We start from the raw sequence: 16,003 nt of genomic DNA on the forward strand, positions 1-16,003 counted from the left end.
CTCAACAGGATACACATATGTGTGATGTGTCTTTTGCTTGTTTTAAATTTGTAACATCCTTTCTTCCATTTTTGTGTCCTTTATGAGTTGGAACTGAGATATGTTTCCAACAGTGCCTCTGATTTGTAATTTGGTTGATTGTATCTTCATGGAGTCATTTAGATCCTCTCTCCCTTGTATTCCTGTAAAGTGCTATAAAAAACTTGTTTACATTTACGTACTCACTTTCAGCCAAAATAACTTTACATGGATGCCGTTTATTTCTTATTACTTCACATTAGAAACTGTTTAATGTATTAATATTCACTTTTAGTGATGCTAAGATTTAACTGGATTCACGTATAGTCAGCCTGACTGTTTCTAGAGTTTGCCATATATTTATCTCACAATGGTTTAGCAGCCAATAGGTGTATACAGGAGTATACTCCATCATTTATTTTGGTATTTAAAATGATAAACTTCTAATGCCATCATTTCTTCCAACTCCATTAACTGTGGCTCTTTTACATTAAAAAAAAATTATTGCACTATTTGATTTGTCTGAAATACAATCCACATGAAAGGGTAAACTAGATACTTGAGCTTTTTCCTTTATTTATCAATGAGTTGTAACCATAGCAAGCTCTAGAAATGTCCATATATAAGCTTATAGGTTTTTGATAGTTATTTTTTCATCCATTAACAAGATGTCTTAGGTTCAATTTCTGCGGTTTTTTTTTTGCTCAGATCTGTAATCTGACTTTTTCCAAAGAACCCTAATTTATTTTAGTCGGAAACTGTATTTAAAAAACACAATATGGAAGTTAGTTTTCTTTTGCATGTTGTAATATTAGCCTTTATATATTTTTTTCTGTAACTATAGTGAGTATGTAAAAATAATAAAAGTAAGTAGAGATGTGTTGTGTGTGTATCTAAAACTACAAATATGTATGTGTGTATGTGTATCTATACATACGTATGTGCATGTATATATAATTTAAGAAATAGAATGCATTGCTAAATTATTTTACAAATATTGCAGTACTGCAACACTTACTCCAAATTTTATAAAAATAAACTTTAGATGGTCAATATTCTAGTTCATTTATAACACAGAAGCTCCAGGCTTGTGTTTTTCTAGGACATAGTTTCTCCAACTATTGCTTATATTATTACACAGCTGTCTCTAGAATTTTTCATTTTCTATAGTACACCACAAAGCCAGACATTTTCTAACAGTTCCATTGTTCATGGCTCCCTAGTGAATATACAAACATCCTGCAAATGGCGTGACCTAGCATATTGCAAACACATGGATGAAACAACTACCAAGAGGCTGCTATATCCTGACTCATTGTTTATTAATAATTTATTTCCAGTAACAAATGTGGGTCACCACATGCATGAAAAGTAATAGAATTAAAGAGAGATACACTACTTAAATAAAATGCGTGGGAGAAGAGCAAATATTTCTGAATATGAATAAAAGTAGTAGTGCTCTACAGTTTAATATTTGAAGGAAATTAGCAACTCTTCAGGGATTGCTTTCCACTACCTTCTTTTATTTATTCTTCAATTGTGAGTATATCTGGGAATATCTAGAGAATTATATCTTATAGAGTTAAGTTTTGAATTAAATGTAGGAATAGTCACATATTTTATTAGTTAATGTGTTTATTTCCATTAATGTTTCACAGAAATTAAGGAATTAAGGTGTCTGAGATTGAGCAGTGGATGTGGAAGAGATATCCAGGGAGTTTCCTTGGATAACAATAAAAGAGGAAATGGTATCATGAACAGAAAATTGCTGTTCCAAAAAGGAGCAGTCATGGGGCGTATTTATTGCTCACTTTATATGTGTGAGACTTAGTACTGAGAAGTTCTTGTGTATTAATTATCTCACATTTTTCTCATGAAATCCTCTGGGATGGGTATGACTTTATTAATATTTTATAGATAAGGAAAGTGGCTTGCAGAGAATTTGAGCATTTTGCACAACTAGCAAGGAACAGAGCTAGGATTCAAATTCAGACACTCAAATTCTACAATATGTATCTATTATGCTATAGCTATCTTCAATGGTACCCATGACAAATCACTGGAATAGGGCAGCAGTGTTTTTATGATATCAAAAGCCACAATCTATTTCATGAGTGTTTGTCGGACAAACTTACTATCAAGGAGAACTAGAATATAACTGAAGAGATGTAGGTCTTGTTCTGTTAAGTAACTAAAGTAATGTCTAGGAATCTTATGAGGCAACACAGAGACTAGTTTTAAGAGTTAAAAATTATCTTTTTCAGGATGTATGTGGTAAGCAATGCCTGAACTTACTAACTCACTGTAAATTCACTGAGTATCTTGTGTATGTTAGTCACTGGGACTGGGATGGTGAATAAGATAGACATTGCTCTTGTCTCATGAGACTTGTAATTTAGTAGATCTTTCCAAAAGGGGAAATCAACTGGAATATGTACTGGTTTAAAAATTATTCACCAAGTATTTATTGACCCCTACCTGCACCAGGCAATAATATAGGTACTCAGGCCTCAGAAAAAAATAATAAAATCAGATCAAAATATGCTTGGCAACATTTTTGGGCCTTGCATCGGAGCACATTTGAGAAGGTAAATAGACAGGTAGGTAAGTTGATAAATAGATGAACAAGGAAATAAATCAAAAGGCTCTTCTTCATTACTTCTGTCTTTTTCTGGCATAAATGCAATGTATTCCACAATGTCACTTTTGCCTAAACATAACATTTGCATTCAAATAATTTTTCATGTCACATTTGATATCTAATTAAAGTCTCAATATGTGCTCAAGTCTAGCCATAGTGAATTCAGTATTTTATATTTTAGAAGTTTGCAGCTTGATTCCTGATTGTGCGATGTTAGCAGCCTTTTTTGTCACTTATTTGAAAGCATTTTGTATAAAGTTTTTCATTAATTTTATTCTCACTTTGATGTAAATCTCTTTTAAAATGCCTCTACTTTTTCATATTTTTCATTGGAATTTTGTTTGGTTCACAAGTTGCCTCTCATCCAAACTGACAGTATTACTTGACTAATGTTTCTGTCTCTGCCAATTATTCTCAGAAATGTTTGAATTTTATTTGCTTAATGGTCATTTGTTCAATGTTATACAGTAGAGATATTTTAACTCTTACACAATGTATGAAATTATAAAAAATTTTGTGATATGCAATATTGGACAGTATATATTAGTGGGCTTATGGAAAAAACAGAGTTGTGCAAACAAAATTTGTTTGAATCCAGAGCAACAACAAAAGTATAGCTATCTTATTTAAAATATTAGTACAGCTTTAAAGAGTTTAAATTCTAATAAGTAAAGGTAAATTATTGTAAATATGAAGTTTTGCCTTTTAAAAAGATGATTGTGGATAGACAAAAGATGGTATAAAAATGGCTTGAGCCTTCCAAGGTAAGATAAAGGTACAACATAAATAACCAAATAAAACCATAATATAAGCACTTCAAAACATGAACATATGATCAAACTGAGTCAAGATAAAAAATCAGTTATGAATGGGCTTATAGGAAGTACTGTATCCTTCTGTGGTCTAGTGCATTTAATTCTTCTACTACACTTTGCTTTCAACTGCTGTTTCTTTGTAACTTACAGACAAATGCATTAGAAAAAAAATTCCATATGGATCTACATGAATTCTGTATTTTACTGACATCACTCCAAATTCCCCAATTGCACACATTTTCATTCATCTTACAGAAACACATGTCATAGAGAACACAGTGAGTTCAGTTATCTGTATGTATTAACCATATGGACAGTTTAATACTTGGTTTCACCTTTTAACCTGTATCAGATTTTTACATGCTGAAGATTTTACACTCCTATGATGAAAGTAAATAGGTCTAAGTACAGCTTTTCATCTGTGACAAAATAATTTCCAATCTAGCATGTTCTTATAAAATCAGGTGTGAGTGTGTTATTATCTTTGGGTAGTCATTGTGGGAATATATTCTATGCAAATAGAATATCTCTCTAGCCAGCCTAGTAATGAAAATCTTCAAGTATATGCCTGCCGTATGAAGAATTGCTTTCTTTGTATTAAATAAACTTTTGTTGAATAGATGAATTAAGGAATGGCACATAATAATGAATTACGAGCCCAATATATTTTTTTAATTATCATATTCAAAGTGATTTTTATGTAATTTTTCATAAATAGAATGAGAGTCTTAATTTTTAATCAGCAGAAAAAAAGTATATTAATTTTTATTAAAACACCAATATGAGTATGTTAAATTTCTTAATGGTAGAGTGTTAATTGGTATAATGTGGTGGATTTGAAATGACAGTATCTACCTGGTGAAATGTATTACTTCAAAAATGTTGAGAAGCCCTACATCATAAGCAATACTGCACTCATGAACAAAATGGGTAGGCCAGACAAGAACTACAGATAGAAGGAGGGGAGAAAGATCAGAAACCTAAAAATAATGTTTCATTCCCTTACTGACCTGGGAATGATGTAGAGGGAGTTGAAATAAGAGGTCGGCTAGTGGTTATTATTTGACTTCATAGAAACAATTTTCTGCTTACCTTTTGAAAGCAGTTAGTTACAGTAGCTCTCAATGAGCACACACCAATGGACAGAATTTTAAAGCTGAAGATAACATAGTTAGGAAGTTCAAATTTTTTGTCTTAAAATATGGCAGGTCATGCCTGTCATCCCAGCACTTTGGGAAGCTGAGGCGGGCAGATCATCTGACGTTAGGAGTTCGAGACCAGCCTGGCCAACATGGTGAAACCCTGTCTTTACCAAAAATATAAAAAGTAGGCTGGGAGTGCTGGTGTGCAGGAGGCTGAGGCAGGAGAATCACTTGAATCTCACTGCAACAAAGGTTGCAGTGAGCTGATATCGAACCATTGCACTCCAGTCTGGGTGACAAGAGTGAAACTGTCTAAAAAAAATAATAAAAGACAGGTATATTAAATGGGAATTCTAGATTATTTGTTTTGTTTTTGTCATAAGTTTAGGCAATCTAAACTTAAATATTACTAATACCCTAAAAACTAAAAACAAAGAATCAAGGCTGCAAGCATTTGTGTGTGTATGTGTGTTTTGTTTTGTTTTTTAGACAGTCTCATTCTGTCACCCAGGCTGGAGTAGAGTGGCATGAACTTGGCTCACTGCAACCTCCACCTCCTGGATTCTCCAGCCTCAGCCTGCCGAGTAGCTGGACTACAGGTGTGTGCCACCATGCCCACCTAATTTTTTTTTTTTTTTTTTTTTTGCATTTTCAGTAGAGACAGGATTTCACTGTGTTGGCCAGGCTGGTCTGGAACTCATGATCCACTCGTCTTGGCCTCTCAAAGTGCTGGGCTTATAGGCATGAGTCACATTGCCCAGCCCAAGCATTTATTCAATGGCATATCCTGGATCACTATCACTAAACATGTATATAACAACTTAATCCTTGAGAAATGATTTAAAAAATGAAAGTCATTGTAATGAATGCTAAGCAAGATAAAGCATATTAATTTTTCTTTGTTTTCAGGGATCTCTTCTCATTTATTGATATTCCCTCTCATTAATATTAACTAGAAGGAAAATTCATGCAAAAATATATTATTGAATTATGTTTCATAGAAAATTTAATTAAAACAGGTAGGAAATATTACGATCATTGTTAGCCTTTTTATAAAGCCAAGGTAATTCTTGTGGCCTTTCAACTAGCTCCATCTACATCTATCTAACTATCTATCTATCTATCATCTATCTATCTGTCATCTGTCATCTCTCTATCCATCCTCTTCTTCACTTCAATAATTTTTTAGGCTATTTCAAAATATAAAAATATAACTTCCACATAAAATAAACACATAGAAACTATACATATATCCCAGCAATTACTCTGATACAATCAGATGTCTCTTTCCAAATGATAAGATTAAAAAAAAAACTGAATTGCACTAATCCCTGAATGAATGTGGCATACATGTTTAAGGTGGTTCAAAAGTAATTTATAGATTCAACACTATTTCCATCAAGCTACCATTGACCTTCTTCACAGAACTGGAAAAAAACACCTTAAATTTCATATGGAACGAAAAAGAGCCTACATAGCCAAGACAATCCTGAGCAAAAAGAACAAAGCCAGAGGCATCACACTACCTGACTTCAAACTATACTACAAGGCTACAGTAATCAAAACAGCATGGTACTGGTACCAAAACAGAGATATAGGCCAATGGAACAGAACAGAGTCCTTGGAAGCAATGCCACACATCTACAACCATCTGATCCTTGACAAACCTGACAAAAACAGGCAATGGGGAAAGGACTGCCTGTTCAATAAATGGTGTTGCGAAAACTGGCTAGCCATCTGCAAAAAGCTGAAATTAGACCCCTTCCTGATACCTTACACTAAAATTAACTCCAAATGAATTAAAGATATAAACATAAGACCTAACACCATAAAAACCCAGCAGAAAACCTAGGCAAAACAATTCAAGACATAGGCATAGGCAAGAACTTCATGACTAAAACACCAAAAGCATTTGCAACAAAAGTCAAAATAGACAAATGGGATCTAATTAAACTTAAGAGTTTCTGCACTGCAAAAGAAACAATCACTAGAGTGAACTGACAACCAACAGAATGGGAAAAAATTTTTGCAATCTACCCATCACACAAAGCACAAATACCCGGAATCTACAAAAAACTAAAACAGATTTACAAGAAAAAAACAAACAAACCCATTAAAAAGTGGGCAAAGGATATGAACAGACACTTTTCAAAAGAAGACATTCATGAGGGCAGCAAACATATAAAAAAAGTGCTCATCATCACTGGTAATTAGAGAAATGCAAATCAAAACCACACTGAGATACCATTTCATGCCAGTTAGAATGGCTATCATTAAAAAATCTGGAGACAACAGATGCTGAAGAGGATGTGGAGGAAAAGGAACACTTTCACCATGTTGGTGGGAGTGTAAATCAGTTCAACCATTGTGGAATACAGTGTGGTGATTCCTCAAGGACCTAGAAATAGAGATTCCATTTGACCCAGCAATCCCATTACTGGGTAGATACTCAAAGGACTATAAATTGTTCTACTATAAAGACACATGTACACATATGTTCACTGTGGTACTGTTTATAATAGCAAAGACCTGGAAACAACCCAAATGCCCATCAACGATAGACTGGACAAGGAAAATGTGGCACAAATACACCATGGAATACTATGCAGCCAGAAAAAATGATGAGTTCGTGTCCTTTGTAGAGACATGAATGAATATGGAAACCGTCATTCTCAGCAAACTGATGCAAGAACAGAAAACCAAACACCACGTGTTCTCACTCATAGGTGGTTGTTGAACAATGAGATCACACAGACAAAGGGAGGGGAACATCACACACAAGGATATGTTGGGGGGCAGGGGGCGAAGGAAGGGACAGTGGGGGGCAGGGAGGTTGGGGAGGGATAACAGTGGGAGAAGTGGCTGATGTAGATGATAGGAGGATGGAGACAGCACACCACTGTGTCATGTGTGTGCCTATGCAACAATCCTGGAAGATCTGCACATGTACCCAGAACTTAAAGCACAATTAAAAAAAAAGAAAAAAACTTCCTGCTGGGATACAGAAAGAACGTTTTGGTGATTCTTATATCATCTCTTAGAATGTGCCTGTTCAGCTGCTTTATAATTTTTTAATTGCTTGTATTTTTATTACTGAGCTGTATAATTTCTTTATATATTGTGGATTTGAATTGTCCAACATATACATAGATATTATTTTCTATTGTGTCTGTCCCCTTGTCCTTTTTCTTAAGTGTATCTTTGATTAACACATGCATTTAATTTTTATGAAGTCTAATCAATCATTTTTTTCTTTTTTTGATAGAAAAAGATTTCATATTAAATGTAATGAACATCTTCAATTTATAGGTGCCACAATGGAAACTAAAAATACAGACCTGGTCATTAAATAAACATTTGACTCATTTCTTTCCAGGACCCAAGTCCTAGTCTGGGAATGTTTGTTGACTGGAGAAGCATATTAACACAACTGCACTAATGGCACTCCTGTTGCTTGGAAAACAAATCAACCTAGCTTTGTCCCAGACAGGGGTACTGCAGGCACCATTGGAAAATCAAATCTGTTTTTTCCTTCCTATGGATTTGTGGGAAGACATGCTTTTCTTTTTCTTTCTTTCTTTTTTTTTTAATTGTACTTTAGGTTCTGGGCTACATGCTCAGATCATGCAGGATTGTTGCATAGGTACACATATGGCAATGTGGTTTGCTGCCTCCATCCCCCCCATCACCTACATCTGGCATTTCTCGCCATGTTTTCCCTCCCGACCTCCCCACCTGGACACTACCCCTCCCTTATCCCCCTCCGACAGACCTCAGTGTGTGATGCTCCCCTCCCTGTGTCCATGTGTTCTCATTGTTCAACATCTGCCTATGAATGAGAACATGCAGTGTTTGATTTTCTGTTCTTGTGTCAGTTTGCTGAGAATTATGGTTTCCAGATTTATCCATGTCCCTACAAAGGACACGGACTCATCATTTTTATTGCTGCATAGTATTCCATGGTGTATATGTGCCACATTTGCCTTGTCCAGTCTATAGTCGACAGGCATGTGGGTTGATTCCAAGTATTTGCTATTGTAAAAAGTGCCACAATGAACATATGTGTGCATGCGTCTTTATAATAGAATGATTTACAATCTTTTGGGTATATACCCAGTAGTGGGATTGCTGGGTCAAATGGAATCTCTATTTCTAGGTCCTTGAGGAAGTGCTACACTGTCTTCCACAATGGTTGAATTAGTTTACACTTCCACCAACAGTGTTAAAATGTTCCTATTTCTCCACATCCTCTCCAGCATCTGTTGTCTCCAGATTTTTTAATGATAGCCATTCTTACTGGTGTGAGGTGGTATCTCAATATGGTTTTGATGTGCATTTCTTTAATAATCATTGATGATGAGCATTTTTTCATGTTTGTTAGCCTGATATGTGACTTCTTTTGAAAAGTGTCTGTTCATATCCTTTGCCCACTTATGAATGGGTTTGTTTGTTTTTTTTCTTGTAAATCTGTTTTAGTTCTTTGAAGATTCTGGATATCAGCCCTTTGTCTGATGGGTAGATTGCAGAATTTTTTTCCCATTTTGTTGGTTGCTGGTGCACTCTAATGATTGTTCCTTTTGCTGTACAGAAGCTCTGGAGTTTAATTAGGTCCCATTTATCTATTTTGGCTTTTGTTGCCAATGCTTTCGGTGTTTTAGTCTTGAAGTCCTTGCATATGCCTATGTCCTGAATGGTTTTGCCTAGGTTTTCTGCTAGGGTTTTTATGGTGTTAGGTCTTACGTTTAAATCTTTAATTCATTTGGAGTTAATTTTAGTGTAAGGTGTCAGGAGGGGTTCAGTTTCTGCTTTCTGCACACTGTTAGCCAGTTTTCCCAACACCATTTATTGAACAGGGAATCATTTTCCCATTGCTTGTTTTTGTCAGGTCTGTCAAAGATCAGATGATTGTAGATGTGTGGCATTGCCTCCACAGCCTCTGTTCTGTTCCATTGGTCTATATCTCTGTTTTGGTACCAGTACCATGCTGCTTTGATTACTGCAGCCTTGTAGTATAGTTTGAAATCAGGTAGTGTGATGCCTCCGGCTTTGTTCTTTTTGCTTAGGATTGTCTTGGCTATGTGGGCTCTCTTTTGGTTCCATATGAAGTTTAAGGTGGTTTTTTTCAAGTTCTATGAAGAAGGTCAATGGTAGCTTGATGGGAATAGCATTGAATCTACAAACTACTTTGGGCAGTATGGCCATTTTTTATGATATTGATTCTTCATAACCATGAGCATGAACTGTTTCTCCATCTGTTTGTGTCCTCTCTTATTTCCTTAAGCAGTGGTTTGTAGTTCTCCTTAAAGAGGTCCTTTACATCCTTCGTTAGTTGTATTCCTAGGTATTTTATTCTTTGTAGCAATTGTGAATGGGAGTTTGCTCATGAGTTGGCTCTCTGTTAATCTATTATTGGTGTATAGAAATTCTTGTGATATCTGCACATTGATTTTGTATCCTGAGACTTTGCCGAACTTGCCTATCAGTTTAAGGAGATTTTGGGTTGAGACGATGGGGTCTTCTAAATATACAATCATGTGGTCTGCAAATAGAGACAATTTGACTTCCTCTTTTCCTAATTGAATTCCCTTTATTCATTTATTTTCTTGCCTAATTGCTCTGGCTAGACCTTCCAATACTATATTGAATAAGAGTAGTGAGAGAGGGCATCCTTGTCTAGTGTCAGATTTCAAAGGATATGCTTCCAGTTTTTGCCCATTCAGTATCATATTGGCTGTAGGTTTGTCATAAATAGTATTGTTTTGAGGTATGTTCCTTTGATACCTAGTTTATTAAGAGTTTTTAGCATAAAGGCTATTGAATTTTGTCAAAGACCTTCTCTGCATCTATTGAGATAGTCATGTGGTTTTTGTCTTTGGTTCTGTTTATGTGGTGGATTATGTTTATAGATTTGCAAATGTAGAACCAGCCTCGCATCCCTGGAATGAAGTCTACTTGATTTTGATGAATAAGCTTTTAGATGTGCTGTTGCAATCGGTTTGCCAGTATTTTATTGAAGATTTTTGCATCTATGTTCATCATGAATATTGGCCTGAAGTTTTCTTTTTTTGCTGGGTCTTTGCCGGGTTTTGGTATCAGGGTGATGTTGGTCTCATAAAATGATTTAGGAAGGATTCCTACTTTTTGCATTACTTGAAATAGTTTCGGAAGGAATGGTACCAGCTCCTCTTTGTACATCTGGTAGAATTCAGCTGTGAACATGTCTGGACCTGGGCTTTTCTGGTTGGTAGGCTATTAATTGCTGCCTCAACTTCAGCTCTTGTTATTGGTCTATTCAAGGTTTCAACTTCTTCCTGGTTTAGGCTTGGGAGGGTGCAAGTGTCCAGGGATTTCAATCATTCTTTTTCTATTGCTATTTTTTTTTTTTTTTTTGAGACATGCTGGGATGCAATGGCACAATCTTGGCTCACTGCAACCTCTGCCTCCTGGGTTCAAGTGATTTTGCTGCCTCACCCTGCTTAGTAGCTGGGATTACAGGCACACACCACCATGCCTAGCTAATTTTTAAAATTATTTTAGTAGAGAGGGGAATTCACCATGCTGGCCAAGCTGGTCTCAAACTCCTAACCTCAGGTGATCCACCTGTCTTGGTGTCCCAAAGTGCTGAGATTACAGACATGAGCCACCACATCAGCCCTCTATTGCTAATTCTTATTGTATCCTTTGTAATATATCTTTACCTATCCAAGAAAAAAAAAAAAGATTTTATCATGTTTTTTCCTTTGGTTGTCAGTTCCATGTTTAATTCCACTATATATTCAGAATAATTTTTATAAGATAAAGTTTGACATTCATTGAGTTTGCGTATGGATATACAACAGTTATGGCACCATTTGTTGAACAGAATTTTTCTGCAGTTGAGAATGTAAGACCAACACATTTATTTTTGTGTTTTAAGACTGTTTAATTATTATACCTCTTTGATTTCACATGTAAATATAATCACCCTTTCAACTTCCAGTAGAAAAGCCTTGCTGAAATTCTGGGTAGCATACACTGAATCTGTATTTCAATTTGGGGAGATTTTACATGATAACAATATAGAACTTTTAAAATCCATGACAGTGGTAGGCCTCTCAATTTGTTTATGGTTTCTTTGTTTATGTCTTCTTTGTTTTCCTTCAGCAAACTTTTGCAGTGTTTAGTCTATAGGTAACATCTCTCTGAATATTTGAAACTTCAGAAGTATGTTGTGCCAGCTGCCAAAGGAGAAATGTTTATATGATCCAGCTACGGTACCACAGAATAGGACAAAGAAGTGTGGATTTGGAGCTGAGAGGCAGTAATAAATCAGTAGCCTTGCATACACCACTACTATCTAACTTTGCAATAGAGATCCTACAAAGTGTCATGAAGCAAGACAAAAAAATAAAATGTGCCAATATTGAAAATGATGGAGCCAAACTCTGTTTACTGGTGATTGACCTGTTTCCTGAGATATCTCCCAAGAAAAAACCTACTTAACTAGTAAGTGAATTTGAGAAGTTTTCTGGATATTATGGTATTAAACTGAATTTTATTTCCATATATAAGCATGAAACAATTGGTTATCTTAAACTAAAATAATTCCAGTTTAAATGGCATGCACAACTGATAAGTAAAGACAATTGAACTAGCTAACTAGCAAATAAGACCATGTGGAGAAGAAATCAGTCATCCGCATTCCATATAAACTGCCTGCATATGAGACCAACAGATGAATTGCTCAGGCAACATTCCCTTTTCCCCAGCTCCAACTATGGAGCCATAGAATTGTGAGCAAAGAGAGTGATTGTATTTTAAGCAACTAAATTTTGGGGTGGATCACTACCCAGAAATAGATAAGTGATAGAATTCTTTCAGCTGTTTTGTGCAAATTCTGATTTCTTCTTTGACCCCTGAGTTGATTAGAAGTGCATTGTTTACCTTAGAAATAATTGGAGACTTTTATTCTTATCAATATTGATTACTTCCTTTGTAGTCAGAGACCTATGCATGGTTTCTGTTGTTGAAAGTTATTCAGACTTGTCTTATGGCTTGAAATATATTTTTTAGTGAATGTTTTTTCTGCTCAATAAGTGTTTATTTTGTAATTATTTGGGATGGACTTTTTATTTTAATTAGATCAAGTTGATTGTGTTGTTAAAACATTTTATACCTTTACCAATTTAGGGCTACCTATTTTAGAAGTAGTATGTACATCTCTGATGATAATTACAAATTTATCCCTGTATTTCAGTCATATTTTGCTTCATATATTTTAAGTACTGTTATTCCATATAAATATGGAAGTACCAGCCCTATACTTTTTAGGTAAATGTGTAATAGAAAATATTAAATAAGTTTAATTATTGACATATAAATTCTCCAGTCTGTGCTATTCTGTTTTCCTTCAAACTACTAAAATCAAAATAATAATACAACAGTCACTGTAAACTGCCAGTCTTCTTGGTGTCACACATTTTATACATTGTTTATAATTATTACAACATTTAAAATAGATATTATTCTTCCTATTTCATAACATAGTCAATTTATGGCATGTAATATAAGGTAAATAATGTTACAGGGATCTGAATGAATGAAAATTTGTCTTCTCTCAGTGTCCATGCCTACAGTAGACTCCATCGTATTTTTCAAAGCATGTTAAAATATCTTAAATTCAGCCACCACTGACTATTGTAGAAGCTGATTTTTAATCATTTATTGTCTGAATTTGGAAATACTCTTAAGATTAATCATCACTGTTTGTCCAGACTGAGCTTTAAATTGCCCGTACCTATCATCTATGTTTTCCAATTTATCACTTGCTGAATTGTCACAAACTATAATCTTAGAAAAAGTGATATATTTCATTGTAAATGTGTTAGCTAATATGTTGGTTTTAATATGTCACTAGTTTTAGCTTGGGGGCCAATTTGGCACATATGTAAAATTTTATAGAGATATGTAAATTCCTCTAAACATTTTAATTTATTCCAAAAGCTTGTATTTATCTGCAATAGGTTTTCTCTTAAAACAATGTTTTTAGGATCATGCCAAGTAATAGCTTTAAGGACATCCAGAAAAAGAGGAAATAATTATGTAAACTAAATTTCACAGCATTTTCCCTGTCTTTTGAGATCAGATAAGATTGATTCAATGTATTTTCATTGAGTTCAGACTATATCTTGAGAATTTTCAAATTTCATTAGAATTTATGATCACTTTCAGTTCTTAAGTCTTGCTTAGTGTGAATCAGTTCAGGGATCATCTAAATGTCCACTATATGTTATTATGTTTTGCATTACATTATTTTAATGTGTATCACTATACTTTTTCTTAGTTATACCAAACGACTAATAAAAAACTTTTACATGCATAAAGGACTACTGAATAATAGGGGATATAGAGATTTCTACTGCCGAAAGGCTCATTATTTAATGTTCCATGTTAGATATTGATTAGATATTGATATTCCTCCCTCCTTCCATATTTTGGGCTCCAGATTCCAATCACATAACTTAAATCATCTTTTGTTGATTACTCTTTTTTTTTATTTTCTGTCTCCAAGTTCCTATTGATTTTTAATACAAAGCAGTTTAGTTGTGTCTCTTGTCATGGGCCCAGTTTCTCCTGCCCTTAAGGTCTCACTTTCCACTTCTAAATACCATCCAAGATGTTTACCTCCACAAACACAGTATGTTCCTTAAAAGAGAAATTCTACATCAGTTGTTAAACTAACACATCTTTCACCTCACTTCAGATGTATCACTACTGAATTTCTCTCCACAAGTGTGAAGATGGCTGGAGTAGACATTGTGGCATGGTTTCTCATCACTAGAAGGAAAAATTCATCTGAGCTCTGTCAAAATGGTGGGTTGGCTATGGCACTCATTTCTCAATCATAAGATTTAAGCCAAACTACTCTATTAACATAGTCTGAAGAAGTGATCTTTCCTCTTACATTTATAGAGGATTTTTTACTATTGCTAATAGACATGCTGTATACTACCTCACATCCTAAAAACTTTAGTTTTAACTTAATTATACAGCAAACAATCTAATTTAACTTCTACACAGCATAGATAAAATATACAATAAGTGACGATGTCATTTATAATGAATGGACTGGGAAATGTAATTTTATTCATGGAAAGTTCTGTAAAAATGTATCTTCTTTGACATTGTTATGTATCAGCTGACTCACATTTTCAAAGCTGGAGTGCAGCTATTTGAGTCCATTCATTTATCAGATCTCTAAAGATATATATATATCTGATTATATATATGTGTATATATATGTATATCTAAAGATATATATTCCTCAAGAGGCCAAAACTATTGTGCAGTATTTTTATTTTGCTGTGTGTACCTCTAAATTCTCACTAGAATTTTACTCTCATGATAGTCATAAATTGCTGGTTCTTTTTTGTGGGAGAGGGTGAGATTTCCACAGGGAATAGCTGCCTTAAATAAGTATTTTACATATTTAAAGTTATTAAAGTAATTTTTAATTAGTCCCCCCAAAACTGTTTTTCCTTGAAGCTGTTTGTTTAGAAAAATTTGGTTCTTGCTTTTTAGCAAGAATAAACCAAACACATAAACTTTTTTTCTCTTTCTTTCTTTGTACCTTTTATTGTGAAATGCATTCTGTGCCTATCCAGCTGTGCTGACTGTGTGTCAGTAATGTGAGTCACTGACCAACGTTCTCCCACACATGAACAGGATCTAACGCAAAGAAAAACAAAAGATACAGCTCTTGGATTTTGCTTACATTGTTAAACATTAGGGAAGGGAGGTAATTGTGTCATTTTCAATGAAGTTTGATTAGATATATTTCTTTCTATTTGTGAGTGACATTGCTATTTTCGGTTAGTTGTAGATTAATGTGATGGAATTGCAATTAGAAGAGAAATGACACTCAGAGATATCTCTTGACTGTATTTTAGCGAGGAAATCCCTTGACAATGTCAGCAAACACTTTTACTAAAATGACATGAAAGCAAAACATCAGTGATAAAGTAAAGACTGAATATGGATTTCTCAAATCCATAAATTCTTACAATAGCCAACCATTCATAAATATTGGTCTACCACTTTCTGCTTTTTTTCATGTTTTTCTATGTGTTTATTAGAATTACAGAATCTGAGAGCTAGGTGTAATCTTGTAAGTTATATGGTGAAATATTTTAGAAATATTACTCTTAATTTTTACAGATAAGAATATCAAGCTTCAATAATCTTAAAAGTTTTACCCATTCCCACACAGATAAATATTGCCAGAATCATCAAGTCTAGCATTTAGTCTTATGATCTTGTCAACTGTGATTTCCAGTACACTCCCTTTATTACTCCCCCCTCTTTTACTCTAATTGTTAGCAAAGATCCCAACTCAGTGAATCACTGGT

Source organism: Sapajus apella, unplaced genomic scaffold (genome assembly GCF_009761245.1).
Source record: "Sapajus apella isolate SASKATOON/1434 unplaced genomic scaffold, GSC_monkey_1.0 scaffold28, whole genome shotgun sequence".
In the NCBI taxonomy this organism is placed as follows: Eukaryota; Metazoa; Chordata; class Mammalia; order Primates; family Cebidae; genus Sapajus; species Sapajus apella.